Raw genomic sequence first — 18,525 nt, 5'->3', positions numbered from 1 at the left:
AGTGCAGCTCTGAGGGCATTGTTTTGAGTGACTTGTGACTTGTTGAGGTTTTTGGCAGAAGCACCCATGAAAAGGGCTTTATACAGTGGTGAATTTACAGTGTTTAAACCATATTTCCCTCATCTGGGCAAATAACGGGACTACATTTAATATAATCCTAGCACTTATATCATGCTTATTGCAATTACTATAGATAGGATAGCCCAAATAAATCTATGTGGACGTTTTTATTATTGGCGTAGCCTGTATATTCCATTTCAAGCTCTTCATTTTTGCTGCAGTCACAATAATTGCTGATTCTAATTGCTGATTCTGCTATATTTAACTTTAGAGAATTGCTATGAAGATATGCACTTAAATCACTCAGGCCTTTTGTAAGCTTTTGGTGTCAAAGCGAGGATAGCAATATCATTGGCAAAAAAACAATGCTGAGATTCTTAAATGTCCATGTTTGGGGGAAAGCTTTGATGTTCAGCTTTTCCAGCAGGTCTGATAGATATTAAATTAAAAATACATGGTGCTCAAACACAGCCTGGTCTAAGGCCAGAATATGGCTCTTTGGCAGCACTAAGGTTCCCATCCATTTTTAGCTTAATCTGTACCATTGTATTGGAATGTAATTCTATTAGGTTTAGCAACCCTCCTGGGATACTCCACATATGTAGCTTATTGCATAGCCTGTGCTGATCCAAATAATCAAACTCATTTAATGAGTCGACACAGGTAATAACAATGGTTTTCTTTTAGACGTGTTTTTGCAGAAGATTCATTAATAACCATTTAAATTGGTACCACCTTTCTTCCTAAAACATGTCTGGAATTTCACCAGCCTTCCGATCGATCTTGCCCAGATGTTTAAAGGAATGGTTCGGTCAAAATTTTCAATTGTCCCTACGGGTCGGCCATGTGTTTTTAAGCCTAAGTCGCACGATTTTAGAAAAATCTCCTATGGACCTTACCAGAGTTTTCGTCCATTAAACGCACATGAAAACAGGCACGAGGGCGCTGCCATTTTGTGATAATCCTATCACTTGCCCCATCGCCCTGGAAGACCTGCTATTGCGGCACTAAATCATATCCCCCGCCCCTGAGCCTGTCATCAGCAGATGCGTACCGCCCATTTCACAACGCCAAAGCACGTCTCGTGTCAACAATCGCTGCGTTTGAGCTACTGACGTGTCGCCATGGAAACGGCAGGAAGCCTCTTTACTCAATAAGTATAAACAGACCATTTCACAACACACAGCAGCAGATTTTCGATTCCATTCCTCTCTCTGAGTTTCTTTGAGTATTCTGTGACTCGTTTCTGTGCTCTGGTCAGCTACCTTGGCCGCTTGTAGCCCGTGTGAACACCTGTACCTTCGCTATAAATTATTTAAGTTTGTTTACCACACAATGGCTACAATAATGCCCTACATGTACGAGCCCGAGTATACCGAGGAGGAACTACTGGAAAGGGAAACACGCGAAAACGATGGGGCTTCGGACAGCAGTTGGCAGGACGCATCAACGGATGAAGACACTGGACCTAGTCGCATGGACGGTGTTTCCACCTGGCGCACATGCAATCGGTGCGAGCTAATGCCAACCGAGGAGGAGAAACGCTGCTGCTGTGAAAACTCGGGATGCGTGGCCTACATTTCGGAAGGCGAGCCACGACCGCAATGCATCACCGAGCTGCCAGACTTCAGGGCAGCCTGCCTCACACGGTCTGTGTTAAGGATAACGATGGTGCTTATGCACGAACTTCGCGCAACTGTTCGTCCTCGTAATCCGAGTAACGAGTAAGTATACTCTGCTTGTTATGCCACTTTTATTTTATGGTCTTCTACTATATCCAAAATTACATATACATATCATGTTAACGCATGAAAATCGTTCAATAGTGTGCAGTGTCTAGATAGCATTTGTAGAAGCAGAATGCCATTAGTGACAAGAATTGTCATTGACAACAAAATGTTTAATAAACTTATCTTGTTCATTTAAAAACAGTTTGAATCATTCTTTTCCACAGGTGCTACCGGCTGGTGGCCTATCGTTTCTTTACATGGTGGCTTCATGGGAGGCTTGGACACCGCGTTTGAAGAGTAATACCCGCCTGTGCTGTTCGTGCCATAAGAGAAACTTTCCCGAGTGACAGCGATCAGTACAGGGGATTTTCCCTCGCTGTGCTGCAACCTGACCTGTACAATGTGTAAAGTCTTGTATTTTTGTGCCATCAAAATAAGATACAAAATAAAACACCACATATATTTCAACAACGGTTGTTTTGATTTTTTAAATGAATGAAGTGTGTCTCCATTCAAGGATGGACGTCAGACATCTGTGCTCCGAATGGGTGAAGGTCAGGTCGCTGTGAAGTGGGGTGGTCACTATCTAAGCTAACATAATATATTCTCAATAATGCATGCACTAAATAACACTTGTTCAAAGTCTTTCAGTAGGTTATGTCTCTATAAAAGTCACACATATAGCTATACTATCAATTAACATTGGATTATACAGGCCTTAGGTTAAGGGTCTTGACCACTATAGTACACTGGTTGAATTGTGGGTCTGTGCTCATAAGAATCTCTGGTATGTGTAATTTGTTATTGATAGGCAACGATATACTGTGGTAGGGGTTTAATGTTAGTTGGGGATCTGCTAGGTGGGCATCATGGCGTGGTCAGTAGTCTGGCACATGAAGAGAATACCTTGCAGGGACACAGGGTCAGAATGGCAATAAGTTTCCACTGGCGAGGGTGCGTAGGTAAGGACACGTTTGTGGAGATGAACGAGCTATGTGCTTAGTTCAGGCTGGTTCACATGCAGGACAGTGATCTCAGAGGAAGAGTGATGTGTTACATTTATTATCTGTTGTAAATACCTCCGGAGTTTTCCAGTCAGAGTGGGAACGAGGGTGGGGGCCATGTGCTCTGCGCGCTGTACTATCGCAGTGAGGCCTGGTCACCAAGATGGAGTCGAAAGGGGGTACAAAAATGGATGCCCTGTGTCCTGCTCAGTGGTCCCATCTACGCGAATGTCAACCAAAGTTAACATCACATAAGGGCAAGGGGCGAACCCACTACTGGAGGCACTTGGTCCGAGTTTCTATTGAGAAGTAAAGGATGAGAGGGGCCTGATGGCCACTCGCTCCCACACACTTTCCTGCACGCCCACCGGCCCATCCATCCACCCACCCTCTCCTATCAAAGGCATTTCGCACCCGTGGATGAGCGCTGCCATGGTGTGCTGTCAGGGGCGATAATGGCCAAGGTGCCAAACACCATGTCCACTTCAAAAGGTATCCCACGCCAAAGAGGCAATCGCTCACATGGCCTCCTCAGACCCCGTGTCTCCAGGCAGGCCTCCCCTGAGGCAGGCCGCCCCCCTGCAATCCACATAAGTGTGTCTCCATTCAGCAGTCTTCCTGTGCCTTGTCTGCACGCCCACCGGCCCATCCATCCACCCCCCCCCATCAAAGGCATTTCGCACCCGTGGATGAGCGCTGCCATGGTGTGCTGTCAGGGGCGATAACGGCCAAGGTGCCAAACACCATGTACACTTCAAAAGGTATCCCACACCAAAGGGGCAATCGCTCACATGGCCTCCTCAGACCCCGTGTCTCCAGGATGGCCAAGCCTGAAGCTGGCCGCCCCTTGCAAACCACATAATAGCACGACATACACACGTCATTCATTCACAAACACACCCGTTTCTAATACTTTATAAACCACTTGTTATGTCTCATGAGAACATCTTTGTGCTTTGCAAGTCAACTCCTGAACGTTCTACCTGAGAAGCACTGAGGTCTATGCTAATCTACTCGTCGTTGTGCCATCTGTGACCGCTTCGTGCAAACTCGTCAGTGTGCTACCTGTTCTCCTGCAACATACTGCTCGGCCTGCTGAATTCAACTGTTTGTTGTTCAAGGTAAAGCCATGTATCCTCGTCATATTTCGGTCATTTTTAAATTTCTATCTATTTGCGATTAGAGTACCCAATAGTGCTATGTTCATTTGGCTCATTGCTATTGACTTGAGTTTCAATTGTTATGCTATCGATAGATCTATTTATTTTCATCTGTGTCAATTGTCATCGAATTGCATCCTTCAGGGGTCCAGTCTGTAATGTAAGCATGTTTCCTTCTCGTGCAAGACAGAACATCCAAGGGACGAGTCACATGTTCAGAGTTTAGTCACATCATTTACAAATTTCTGCAACTTATGCAAACACTAAGCCGCACATGATGAACTGGTGTAGTTCCGGCGAGTAAAACAAACTTTGCATTGAGCATTGTATGGTTCATTTACTTTTGTATCACATTTTTATTCATCAAGAATTGTTTAATAATGTTGATATTTACTTTTCAGAATTTTCAAGAATGCCTGCCTGTTCGATTAGCGGTTGCCCTTCGAAGACCCATGCTAAATCTGAAGGCACTACAATGCATGTATTCCCGAAAACTGTTGATCAAATAAGAGAATGGGTCAGACATTGCGGATATCCACTGCATGAGCTTGAAAGTAGAGTCCAACAAGTCTTTGAGGACAAGAGGGGTGATCAATACCGCATCTGCAGCCGGCACTTTCCCTCGAACATGTATGCCACATCTTGCTCGCAAACGCTATTCCCACTCTATTCGTTCACATTCCAAATTGGCGAGTCAAGTGTCCGTTTTTAGCTTTAGGCCTTGCGTGTGTAGGTAGCCCGAATGGATTCATTGATATTTTAGGTGTTGTTTCCAATTTGTAATACTTTTGACATTGATATGAGTGTATAGCTTTTTGAATAATGACATTTATCAATATATTATTTTTAGATTTCATAACCCACAAACAAAATCTATATATGGGCACAGGGAACTGTGCTATATTGTGCATTTTCAAATGCATTACTCAAGTATTCTGTCTCCTTACATGGCAATTTTAAATATTGGCATTTCATTATCAAACAATAATTTACCTTTACAACTGCTTGACTATCCCTTGAATCTGAAGCAAGAACATTCTACTTCTGTGACGTGCTCGCAATTATCAACCACTTCTAGCGCATATCAGGTAATCTTAGTTGGCTATTCCGCTACAGACTTGTTTTATGCATGTCAAGTAATAGTTTTTATGTATCGTGTGATTATTTTACCAATTGTTTGGTTAGTGCTTTCCAATTGATATACACCTTAGTTGTCGTCCCCTGGTGTTTGTTTTCAGTTATAATTAGTGTTATCCATACTAATGCAAGTACTGTCTTTCAGGGAGATGCTGAAGCGTCCACCACATTGACAACAGCCCTAGATGTTCTTCAGCAGTATGAGGTATGGATACTGACAGCTCCATCGACCGTGATCATCAGGACTGGAACACTTGTCGTTTGTTCTATACCATGTTTCATTCGTGGTTAGCCATTGATATGTACCTGTGCTGTCGACCCCAAGTGTGTGTTATGTTTTCAATATTGTAATCCTTACTAATGCAAATACTATGTTTCAGGCATTTGTTGAAGCGTCAACCCCCGCACTTGATGCGGAGCCTGACATTCAAGTAATTCCAGGGGAAGTGGAAGCGGGACCATGCGGATACGAATCAGCGCAACAGTTTTCGGAAGTGCGCACTACATTTACAACATCTCTAGATATTCTTCAGCAGCACGAGGTATGGATACTGACAGCTCCATTGAGCGTGATCATATAACGTGATTCCATTTGCTATGCTTTCTTCCCAATTAACGCAAGTACTGTGTTTCAGGGAGACGATGGAGCTTCCACTACAATCACAACATCCCATTTAGATGATGCAGATGTAAAGAAATCCGAGAAATAAGTCGAATAAATCTGATCATATTTAAATATTCCTTGATTCTTTTAGACAAAGCATAATTTGTGGTTATCTCTTTATATGTACCTGTGACGTGGACCCCAAGTGTGTGTATGTTTACAATATTGAAAACCATACTAACGCAAGTACTGTGTTTCAGGGAGTTGCTGATGCATCCTCTCCAATACAATCATTCATGGCAGTCCATGCAGAGCCAGAGGTATGGATACTGACAGTTCCATCAAACTAGGTCATCAGAGCTCGAACACTTGTCGTTTGATTGTTCTACACAATGTTTAAATCGTGTTTAGCTATTGAGATGTACCTGTGTGTTCGTCCTCACGTGTGTTTTATGCTAATATTGTGATACATAGTAATGAAAGTACTATGTTTCAGGGAGTCGATGGAGCCTCATTCCGTGCTGTCTATGCGGATACAGAAAATATAGTCGTTGCAGTGCAACAGGAAGGGAGGAGATGTGGAAACGAATCGGAGCTACAGCGTGCAGATGTTGAAGGTTGAGTCAAAAAAATTGCAAATAAAAACAAAAATAAGGTTAGTTACAATCAGTTCATAACTTTAGAAACATTTTTGTGCTGGCAACTATTTTATGTTTTTTTTCCAGTCAATTGTACTATACTTTATCTTGTGTTAAAACTGAACATCCCTTTTCCAATCTGTCCTCTAATTACCCGTGGGTGTACAAACTATACATACACAGACAGTGAAGTGAATGAGAGATGTTGCTTGCCAGACCATTTACACTATGGAGGAACTATTAATTCAGACGCCGCGTGTTGAGACTAGAGATGCTCATGTCCAATGGCCAGAACATGAAATGAATGTGTCCGGAGAATCCAGTAAAGTTGTAAAGGACCATTGCTACAGTGCGACTGCAACACCACAAGAAGATGATACTGAATGTATTGAAGATAGCTCTGAAGTAGTCGTAGATCAATTCACACAATCTACGCCCGCCAAAAAATTGCCACCAAAAAAGCTGTCGACATTGTTGTGTTCTCCCATCAATGTTGAAGTAACAGATGTTGAAATGACAGAGAATGAACCAGCAGCAGCATTCACCTACGCATCAGAACCTGATATCAGCAATATTTCTTTCAATGCTGCTGATATGTCCTCAACGATGCAGTCCAAAACAAGTGTGATGCCGGATGACAGTCTAATGAAAGAGGGCAAATACATAGTATTCGACAGTTGTTTGATGGATATTATAAGTATGCTGAAATGTGGGCATTCCGTCAGAGGGAAAGTATGTCGGAAGCCATTGATTCATGTGACTCGTCAAAAACAAGGCAGTAACGTCACAATACATGCCGCCTGTAGATTAAATCATACGTTCTCATGGTCTGCACAACCGATGCTGGGGAAACTGCCAGCAGGCAATCTACTGTGTGCAGCTGCATCACTTTTTAGTGGCTCCAGTTTTAGAAAGTTAGAATCTTTCTTTCAGTTTGTGAGACTCCATTTAATTTCTAAAATGCAGTACTACAAATTCCAACATGATTATCTATTTACAGCCATTAGTGATGCTTGGAAAATTGAACAATTGTCTCTAGCAAGTACATTCATGGACAGTGCGACAGCACTGGATTTTCTGCCAAGTACTGCACCTACCACTTTCAGGACATGGATAGTAAGAAAATTGTGAGTTCGGTGGTCGTGCAGGTGTCCCAATGTAAATCCTCAGTGGCCATGGAGAAACTAGGATTTATAAAATCAGTGGAATATCTACAATCGAGGGGAATGCACATCGAACTCATAGCCACAGACAGACACATTTCAATTGCCAAGACAATGAGGGAGCAGTTCCCACATATTAAACATCAATTTGATGTATGGCATCTTGCTAAATCAATCAATAAGAAAATCTCGGCTGCAGGGAAAAAAAAGGTTTGGAAAGTATTTCACAGTGCTCCCAGTCTATCAGCAACCATCTTTGGTGGAGCTCCAAAACTTGTGAAGGGTCAGTGGAAATCCTACTTGAAAAATGGTGGTCACTGATGCACCACTGTACCAACGTTCACCGCTGGCCAGAAAACCTACATTTCCACCAATGTGAACCTGGCCCTTTGTCCCCAGAGGAGGCACGGAAGAAGAAGTGGTTGGTTCCATCTTCATCCACACACAAAGCCATTGAGAAGATTGTTTTCAATAACACTCTATCAAGAGATTTGAGAGGGCTGACAGAATTCTGTCACACAGGAGGTTTGGAAGTGTTCCACAATATGTGCATAAACTACAGGCCAAAGCGCTTGCATTTCAGCATGCAGGGCATGAAATATAGGACTCTACTTGCGGTCTTGGCCCCCGTAACGAGAATGTGTGCAGTGAACAATCTAGAACTACAGGAAATGTAGGGATGCTTCGCTACACTACAGCCTTTGCAAAAAGAAGTAAGCAATGGGTGATCAAACCAGTCTATGAGGAAATGGAGTTCGACTTTATTAAAGGCCTTATTGTTGCTGTACTCGAGAAGCATAGATATGGAATTTTGAGCATTTCTATGCAGAGCACTGATGCATTGCCACCAAACATTGCCACTGTGCCATGTCCACCTAAAGAAGAACTTGTTGAGAAGTACAAATCCCGGTTTAAATCATTATAATCTGATAGTATTTTTGTAAAAAAATGTTATTGTACAGTGTACATACAAAGTATGCAAACCCTCACCCCTACCTTCACCATCCTGGGTGGCGAACAACCTGGGTGTCATCTTTGACTTCTCTCTCTATTCACCTCATATCGCTGACCTTGTCAATATATGTATGTATATATTTTTGTTGAAGTAACTAAGTTTCACAATCTCATGTAAATGCTGCGCACTGTTAACCGAGGGGAGGCTTGCGTATTGCAAATAATAAAACAAACAAACAATAAATCTCACTTTCAACTCAACTCCTCGGGTACTTTATACTTTCCCTGACCTTCCCCCAAAAAGTCAATAGCCCCATAGTTATGGTTCTCTAGGGCTGCAAAGCTCGCGGACAACGAGGACAAAATTGGGGCCTTTGAACGCGCCAAGCGAGCCGTTGCAGATGGGAGAGAAGCCAGTTCGCATTTGCACATTGAGGCCCAGTACATAGATGGATTCGAAAATTCAAGTTCTCACAGACGCGATGTTGCAAAGTAAGAATGTATGCTCATTTCGAGTGAAGGTCAGCGGCTTTGATTTTCAGCTCACGGCCTCAAGAGGCCCACAACTCGCACTGGCAGTATAAGGTTCTATTGTTTTTTACCTTGAGAGACAGGGACCATGCCGAAAGGACTTCATTTGAAGGAGGTGGGCAATAACGTAAGAGACGATAAGGCAGAAAATTCGGAAACTAGATTGAGTTTCATGTTAGTTCAGTATACGAAAAATAGTTGTCACGAGCACAGTGGGATTTACGGACTGCATTACGCAGAGACACAATGGAAATTGCGAATATAATGTAAGTAACTATATAGACGCTATTATACCGGAATGAAGAATCAATGAATGGATGAATGAATGAATGAATGAATGAATGAATGAAGAGCAAGTAAAACGTTTGTGGGATCGTCTTTGTACCGGGCACATGGGCATGCAGGTCCACATTCCACACGCATGTATACAAAAAGTCGTTTCTCATTGTGTGTTAACGTCAATTTATTTCGTTAGTTTTCGCATTGATTTTAGAGCCGAACATTCTCCATTGAACTATCGTTGCAAGCAAATAGTTTCTGATCGGCCGTAATAAATAAAATGAATAATAGTAATAAAGATCGGCTGGCGAGACTATTTATAATTTTTATGTTTTTAAAACAGGTATATCCTACCCTACTGCAACTGCCACCAGTTTCAGACCCCGGCAGATGGTTTTTTCAACCGTCAGCTGTAGCTTCTCATAAACAACTGCACCACTTTGACGATCTTATGGGACTATCGCCAAGGGCCCATATGCCCTTACGTGCCTAGTTGATGGAACAGCCTTGCGGTTCACCGTGCGAACAAAGTGCTTCTTTTAACGAAAACCAACCCCCTGTGTACCATAAAGGAACAGCGCGTGACTCACGATAAAATGGAACAGCATTTGCGGATAGAGAGAAAAGAAAAAAAATCACATTCCGATTGCTGAATATTCCATAAACATTTAATGTCAAATAAATGTACTTTACCAAATGTACCGTGTTGCTATTTGATTTTAAAGTACAGTTTCATATTCCAAATTGTGGCGCGCTGTGTTGTGAGTTGATCTGTGTTGGTTTCCGGGTTCTGTGTGAAGTCGCGTAGAAGACGACTGGGTGCGTTTGCCTACGCAGCACAGTAACGTCACGGAGAGAGGCGGGGAATATGAATGTTTTGATAATGTCACGCTCAGGGGCGGGGGATATGATTTAGTGCCGCAAAAGCAGGTGAGCCAGGTCGATGGGGCAAGTGAAAGGATTATCACAAAATGGCAGCGCCCTGGTGCCTGTTTTCGCGTACGTTTAATGGACGAAAACTCGTGTAAGGTCCATAGGCTTAAAAACACATGGCCAACCCGTAGGGACAATAACATTTTTTGACCAAACCATTCCTTTAACTGCTCTACGAGCAAACTCACAAAAATCTTAGACAAGGCATTGGGAAGAAAGATGGGCCTATGATTGTCTGGATTGTCTACATCACCCTTTTTATATATAGGCACAGGATTTCAGTGGACACGCAGACTGCTTATGGATCGAGTGGCTGAAAGCAGGCCTGGTAAGACAGAGTGTTTCTACAACTACAATTATGACAATAACTCTCCAAAGACTGCTTTGAACAAACACTGGCAGTCACTTTGAATGTAGAGTCTGATGGAAGTGCTTGAATAAAGAGAGCTCAAAGAGTTCCCCTAAGGAGGTGTTTTGGGCAGCAGAGGCAGGAATGGGTGGGAATCTACAAAGGTATTAGCATGGCCATGGGCAGGCAATGGGTGGGCACATAGCTAAACAACACCTACAGACTCTGTGTCTCTCCTCATATATCATTCCAGGCAGTGCCTCTTTTGGTCCTGAGTCCGTCCCGGTTCCTCCATACCTGTACTCCAATGCATTTGTTTCAGATTATTGTTGTCACAGTGACACCTAATAGCCCAAACTAAAAATCAATGCTGCACCTCAAAGCGGGTGCTGCCTGAAAACAGGCACAAATTGCAGGTAGTCTGCTGTGCTATTTGACAACACCTGAATCTGAGAGGTGTCAGAGGTGTCCATTTTAGCACCATCCATAGCTTCCATATGCTCAGGTATACTTTCATCTGTTGTCTGTGCCGCAATTGGGATCTGGTCAGCGTATAATGCCTGTAATGTCAAGGAATTCTAAGGACCCTGAAAGTTGGCTTTTGAGGGACCTGCCTTATTACACATATGGGCACTTTCCAGATTGTAACAAGCAATGTTTGGTGAGGGCATTTTGATGACAAATTTGACATCAGATGCCTGTGCGAACCCAGTAAAAGAAATTATACGCACATTATGAAAATGTGCATTTGAATTGATGCACCAGAAGGAGAGTGGGAGCCTCCGAGAAGCGCAGGCAGCATTTAGAGAAAATGTGTTTTCCTCAAATCCCCTGCTGAACAGAGAGTAGCAGTGAAACGCAATCCTTAGACACGTCCGGCACTACCATTAAGAGTTGCTGCCAACTGTTGGGTTACCCTAGATTGTGTCCCTTTTTTGAAAAAAAGTTACTGTCCTGAAGAAGGCCTTAGAAGCAGCTGTTTAAGAACGCTAGGAAAAAGCAAATCTCATTTAGAAGGCTGAAACACATGTCGACAAATTGACTATAACATACATTTGTACCTAGTCCCCTGTTTTTTCCAAGAGGACGTAACAACAAAGCCTTTGTCCCATATCTATTGTATATTTCTCTCTGTGAAATGTCCACATAGGTCATTTGTGTGACCTGTGCATTTCTGGGTCACTCTTCTTCCGTCCCTGATAAAAAACGATTGAAATAAGCTGTCTGAACTTATCTGTCAGAAACGGAATACTGGATACTTGTCAAAGTCACTGAAGTATCAGTGAATTGTTTTAAAACAGTCTGTTTTTAAACAATGGCATTAATTAAAGAATGAATCTTTTGACATAAATGATCTCCTGGTTTATTATGTTGGTATTGACTAACCACTGAGATAGGCGAGGACTATTACAATAATTGTGATAGTGTTAGGGAGTGTTAGGGAGGGGTAACCAGTGTTAGGGAGTGGTAACCAATTTCCTTACCTTATTCACTATTTATCCCATTTTCCCGACTTGAAATCAGTCCCCCAAAAACAAAAATATAGGGAAATGCCCATTTTTGACAAACATGTCACATAAGACCCACCAGCACAAATGGGCCAAATGCGAGACACTGCTCCCTAACACAGATGGGTCAAAAGCAGTATCTGGCTCACTGACAGAAATGGGCCAAATGCCAGATGTTGCTCACCAACACAAATGGGCTAAACGCAAGACACGGCTCACCAACACAGATGGACCAAATGCAATTTATGGCTCACTGAGACAGATGGGCTAAATGCAAGATTTGGCTCACTGAAATAAATGGGCTAAATGCGAGATATGGCTCACTAACACAGATGGGCTAAATGCAACATATGGCTCACTAATACAAATTGGCCAAATGCAACATATGGCTCACTAATACAAATGGGCTAAATGCGAGATTGCTCGCTAAGGCAGATGTGCTAAATGCTAAATTTGGCTCACTGGCAGAAATGAGCTAAATGCCGGAGTTGGCTCCGGAACACAGATGGGCTAAATGCAGCATATGGCTCACTAATACAAATGAGCTGAATGCGACATATGGCTCACTAATACAAATGAGCTAAATGCAAGATAAGGCTCACTAAACCAGATGTGCTAAATGTAAGATTTGGCTCGCTAACACAACTGGGCAGGCTATGGCTGACTAACACAGGTGGGCTAAATGGGCAATATCACTGACTAACACAATTGGGGTAAATGCGAGATATGGCTGAATAAAACTAGTGTTCTAGTAGGTAATAAGAGTGGTAGGGATTAACTGGAGTATAGTAATGGCTGTACTTCCCACCCACACCACACTTACCTAATCTATTGCTGCTGGTTGACTGTGGCAGGCTTCACAGGCGAAAAACAGGCAAATGGACTGGAGCTGCATACATGGGAGCTGCCCTTTGCCTTGGGGCCCTTAGCTTACTGGCTGCCTGGGCAGGGGATGCCTAAAAGTGTGTATCTTATAAGGCCCTTCTATCCAATCAGAGGGCAATGGACAGGGAGGGAGGATAGGAAAAGGGCCGACCAGCAAGTGGGGAAAGGATTTGAGCAGGGAGGAGGTTTAGAGTGTGCTAAGGCATTAAAAGGGCACACAGATCACTAAGAAATGGATACGTGAAGGTGGGAGTTCCAGATGATACTTACCCCAGGCACAGGTAACATAGAGTGGTTCCGGGGCTATGGCGAGGGTGCTACACCCTCACTCACAAAACACTAGGTCTTCTGGACAATTGGAGGGCAGTGGGTGGGGAGATAGGAGGCAGAGAAGGAACAACCAGGAAGTTCTCAAAGTATTGGAAAGGGGAAGAGGTTTCGAGCATGCTAAGGTGCTAAAAGGGCACAAAAATCACTAAGAAATGGATGCGTGTGGCTGGAGCTCTGGATGTTACTTACCCCAGGCACGGGTCACATAGAATGGCTCCAGAGCTATGTGGCAAGGGCGTTACACCTGCACTCACAAAACACTAGGCCTTCTGGCCAATCGGAAAGGCAGTTGGCAGGGAGGCAGGAGGGGAGAAGCGCCGACCAGGAACTGGTGAAAGAATTGGAGCAGGGAGGGTTTTTGGAGCACACAAATCACTAAGAAATGGATGCATGGGGCTAGGGGGCTCCAGATTATACTTACCCCAGGCATGGGTCATATAGCATATATGTTTAATGTCAATGAAACAAATTGAGAAATATAAAAGAAAGCAGAATTATTGTATAATAATGTATAAGTAAAATGAGGGATGATTAGAGGTAAAAAATCTAAATGGACAGCTCACCCATTTTTTTCTCGAATTTCTATAACTTGCAAGGGGAACTTCTCAAAGTCCTCCTCACAGCAGCTGTGTCTAAACTGAAATAGGTTGTGAACAAAGAAAATAACATGAAAAGCAATATACCTAGTTGGACCTCTGCCTGCTCCCAATGCCACCTCCGCTCCTACTTTTTTTGTTACACTTCTAGCTCTGGATATATCCTGTATCCACACGGCAATGTTACCATGTCTGAGAGGTGATGGTTTGATTCATCCGGTTCCATTAAATATTGAGTTGGTAATATCCCTTAACCTTACATGACACTTGTTTCATTCCTTTTCTATCAATACATTTTCAAACAGGTGAACTATTGATTCATTCCCCAAAAAGAGCATGATTCTCATAACAATATCTATGAAGATTTTTGTGATTAAAACCTATTAAGTTAATGTTTTTATGTTGCTTTTCACAGGGAACTTCGCTCTAAGATGGAGGAGGTTACATGGTAAGTGGCATGATATCTTACTTTTTATATTTATATAAAGCACTTTATAATGGATTCCTTCTCCTAGTAAGCTCTGTAAAATATTGTTCTTATTGTCAAATATATCAGCCTTGGAAGGGTGAAATGGGATTCAGACCTGTGCCTGCTCCAACCCTTCTCTCTTCCAACATAAAAATTCCCCCATTCCATAGTCTGCGTTTTATGGGGATCTTCTTTCTTGAAATCATCCAGCTTCAAATATCAGCAACTCCAGATTGCAAATACACACCAACTATTTACAATTAATTAATACAACAGTAACCCATGGTGTAAAACAAAGGCTTAAAGGCCACTCTGTAAGAAGCAGAAAAAAAAGTTTTGACTCTACTATTTTTGCTCCATCGCCAAAGAGCACATGGTTTAACGCCAGCATGGATTTTCATGCTACCGTTAAACTAATAGATTCCTACAAAATCCATCTGCCTTTAGCACCTGCAAAAAGCACCCAGATTCCTTCGGAATCCATTGTAAAAGCTGGCTGCAAAGTGTACTATGAATGCACCAGTTATGCTTTTTTTTACAAAATGGAGAATAAAAGCAAGTAGTAAAGGTGCTGTTTTGGCTGTTTTACTCTATATTTTTTTTTAAAGTTGAGAAATTGCATGCATAGGACCCAACAGCACGTATGTGTTAATGCTTGTGGCCCCCTGCATGTAATTTGCACTTTTAAAGAAATGACCAGGACAGAGAATTTTCAGTTAAAAGCAAAAAGGTCTGTCCCAGAAAGCCTAGGATTTGAAGCAGGACGGCCATGATGGTGCCAAACATACATATAGCGGGTGTTCTTAACAGTGCACATGATGTTACTGACCTGTAAAATAAGGCAGAAGTTCATAGACGTACAAGCCAAAGCTAGAAAATAAAATACAGGCAGATTTCTTCGCCTTGTTTTCATTATTGGTATTGTTAATCATACAAATGTTTTGTAGAACACAGACTTGGCGTATCTGCTAAGTCAACAGTAAGTGCATTAGTTGAGTGTGCTATTGAATATTTCTCAGGGTATTATCAGTTTGGGCAACACTAAGCTAAGAGGAAAAAAAAATATTTAGTGAAGCCGAGTGGACCAGCTATGTAAATATAGCAGGCACAAAGGACCAGATAAAAGGTCTCCTACATGAGGTACAGAGGGTGGGAGGGACAGAAGTGGGCGAGTTCTCTCAAGCTGCTTCAGGCTTGCGCAGCCTTGGACCCATCCATGGCCTTTAAATACGGAAGCGCTTTTGTCTTGCCGCAAGGCTCTGCCTGCCTGACTGCATGTCTACAATGGGTAGACATCTAAACAATTTGCAATCTAACAACAGTGTTGTGTTGTTGTGACCCTTTCTGCTCACCCCTACAGCTGAGAATCTGCCAGCAAAGTAATTCTGCTAGGCCCTACCTTACACCTGTGTGCTGCACATTGAGGGGGGAGAGGGAAGGTATGCTCTGGAGCGGGCACTCCATTCTAGCTTCAGACCGAAGCATAGGAATAGACTCTATAGCAGGGAGAGCTGGCCCCAACATTCTGCAATCTTTGTGAAAAAACGCAGTTATATATGAGATTCCACACACAATCAGGCCGATTCATGGAATCAACGTGCGCCGAAAAAACGGCGCACACGTGCGAAAACGTGCGATTCGCAGTGAAATAGCGAAAATCGCAGTGCAAGTGCGATTATCGCAGTGCAAGTGTGATTATTGCACAGAAAACATCGCACATCTATTCATGGAAGTCCGTGCACGCGCAAAATGTGGGATGTGCGCTGAAAAAGTGCGCGGCGCACGCTGGTGCACACTGGCGCACAGGTCATCGAACGCTGTGCGATAAGGCCACAGCGAATTCGCACATAGCGCGGCGCACATAACAAAAGTAGGCGTAACATGGGGCGTTACACGCAGAATGGGGAACAACTCGTGAAAATGTGGGCGTCACGGGGGAAGTACAGGAGGCAAGGGCGCAGAACGCCCACACGCTCGCCTACAACACGTATTCATGGAATCGAATAGGGAAAAACAGCGCGCGGCCAAAGACGCGCACAGGCCCATACATGTCCGCCACACGAAAGCAGGCGGTAGTGTCCCTGCGCAGGAAAAAAACATACATGTCCGCCACACGAAAGCAGGCGGTAGTGTCCCTGCGCAGGAAAAAAATGTGCGCCAAAGTTCTACACGTGTGAGAAGTACCACACACGATCGGGCCTGGGGGAGCGTGTGCGTGTATTCCAGGGGTGCGCGAGAAGTTCCACACGCGATCGGGCCTGGGGGAGCGTGTGCGTGTATTTCAGGGGTGCGCGAGAAGTTCCACACGCGATTGGCCTGGGTGCGTGTATTTCAGGGGCTCGTGGGTGTTTTCACATGCGATTGTCCTGGGCGCGTGTATTTCAGGGGTGCGCGAGAAGTCCCACACGCGATCCGGCCTGGGGGAGCATGTGCGTGTATTTCAGGGGTGCGCGAGAAGTCCCACACGCGATTGGCCTGGGTGCATGTATTTCAGGGGCTCGCGGGTGTTTTCTCACGCAATTGTCCTGGGCACGTGTATTTCAGGGGTGCGCGAGAAGTTCCACATGCGATCGGGCCTGGGGGAGCGTGTGCGTGTATTTCAGGGGTGCGCGAGAAGTTTCACACGCGATTGGCCTGGGTGCGTGTATTTCAGGGGCTCGCGGGTGTTTTCACACGCGATTGTCCTGAGCGCGTGTATTTCAGGGGTGCGCGAGAAGTTCCACACGCGATCGGGCCTGGGGGAGCGTGTGCGTGTATTTCAGGGGTGCGCGAGAAGTTTCATACGCGATTGGCCTGGGTGCGTGTATTTCAGGGGCTCGCGGGTGTTTTCACACGCGATTGTCCTGGGCGTGTGTATTTCAGGGATGCGCGAGAAGTTCCACACACGATTGGCCTGTGTACGCGATTCCATTGGACCAAAGGCCCTGACAGCGCAGGCGCGTCTGTGACGTGACACGCGCGAGCGTGTCCCTGTACCCGGGGGGATGTTACAAGACCAAAAACTGCATGTCCGAGTGCCAGCCCGCGTGATTGGAGGATAGTGCCTCAGTGCGTATACGCGGAAGTGACGTTGGACGTGTGGTGTGGTTTAAAAGGTGCGTGTAGTACGTCATTTCCTTGTACGTGCTTCCCATGGAGAGCAAGTGGGTGAAATCTGTACTTCTTGTCGGTTCACACGCGATTTACTTCACAGCGTTTCTAGTTCGTACTCCCTGTTACCTCTGTCAGTATTTTTCTGATTTTCTCTTCGACCTGTTTCCTCAAACAGCGTTGACTTCTCCTTTTGTCCTGTCTCCTCAGACAGTGTGCAATTCTTCTTTTGGTGGGGGTGTTGCCAACGCGCACACGCGCGTATTTTTCACGCTCTTTCCCCAGGCAGACGGTGAGCCGCGCACGCATTTACCAACTGTGCTAGCCCCGTGTGTAGCGTACCCCTTCAGAGGTCATTGTAGGCTGCGTGTGACACGCATACGTTCATTTTTGTGTTTCTGGGTGCCACAGCGTAGTGCAGGTTCCTTTTCCCACCACGTGGTCTACGAGGGGTCGTGTGCACGTCATTTTCTGTTTTAGGGGTGCCTGTGCGTTGCGTGACCCGTCATCTTTCCCCAGGGGTTACATACAGCCTTGCTAGAGCACTTGGGTACAAATTCCATCTAGTACCCTACCCCTTTGACCCCCAATTGCCCAGGACAATTGTCCACTGCAACTCCCATGCGCACAACTCCATCAGTGCCATGGCTGGGAGGCGAGCAAGTGGTAAGGGTGGCAAAGGTGGCAGAGCCTCAAGAGGTGGGCGTGGTGGGCGCGGTAGGGGACATGGCCAGGATTTGCAGACTCCCCCAAGCCCCCCACGTGTGGAGGACCAGTCAGGGACACACCCCCCCCCCATGGTTGAGGGAAACGTGGCTGACACCATCCCTGCTCAGCCCTTGTTGGACCGGCCCGTTGTGGCACCTGACCTAGCACAGGGTGACTCCCAGGCTGACTTCCAGGTCGCCAAGTCTAGGCCACGGGTGGCGGCGCAAGCCAGTGTCACCAGGCCACGTGGTGCAGGGGCAGCCATGTCATCTGCTGCCCCGAGTAGGCGGGGTGGGGAGGCTGCAGGGGCAGCTGCAGCTCCATCCACCCCAGCTCTGACTCCCCCAGCAAGAACAGTGTTGGTCCCGGTACATCAGACTGAGGTTCCCCCTGCCAT

The 18,525-nt window shown here is 44.8% G+C and overlaps 1 long non-coding RNA gene across 1 annotated transcript in view; it reads left to right on the top strand.

Annotated features, from left to right (window-relative positions):
• The window catches only part of LOC138515776 (uncharacterized), a 363,183-nt gene that overhangs the window by 22,675 nt on the left and 321,983 nt on the right, over positions 1-18,525 (top strand). The window contains exon 2 of the long non-coding RNA XR_011282168.1: positions 14,277-14,309. This is a non-coding gene — a long non-coding RNA (uncharacterized lncRNA). The remainder of the gene's footprint in view (positions 1-14,276; positions 14,310-18,525) is intronic.

This window comes from Ambystoma mexicanum, chromosome 6q (assembly GCF_040938575.1).
Source record: "Ambystoma mexicanum isolate Mex_15411 chromosome 6q, UKY_AmexF1_1, whole genome shotgun sequence".
NCBI lineage: Eukaryota > Metazoa > Chordata > Amphibia > Caudata > Ambystomatidae > Ambystoma > Ambystoma mexicanum.
Note: the sequence above shows the minus strand (reverse complement) of the source record. Positions and strands in the feature narration are given on the sequence as shown.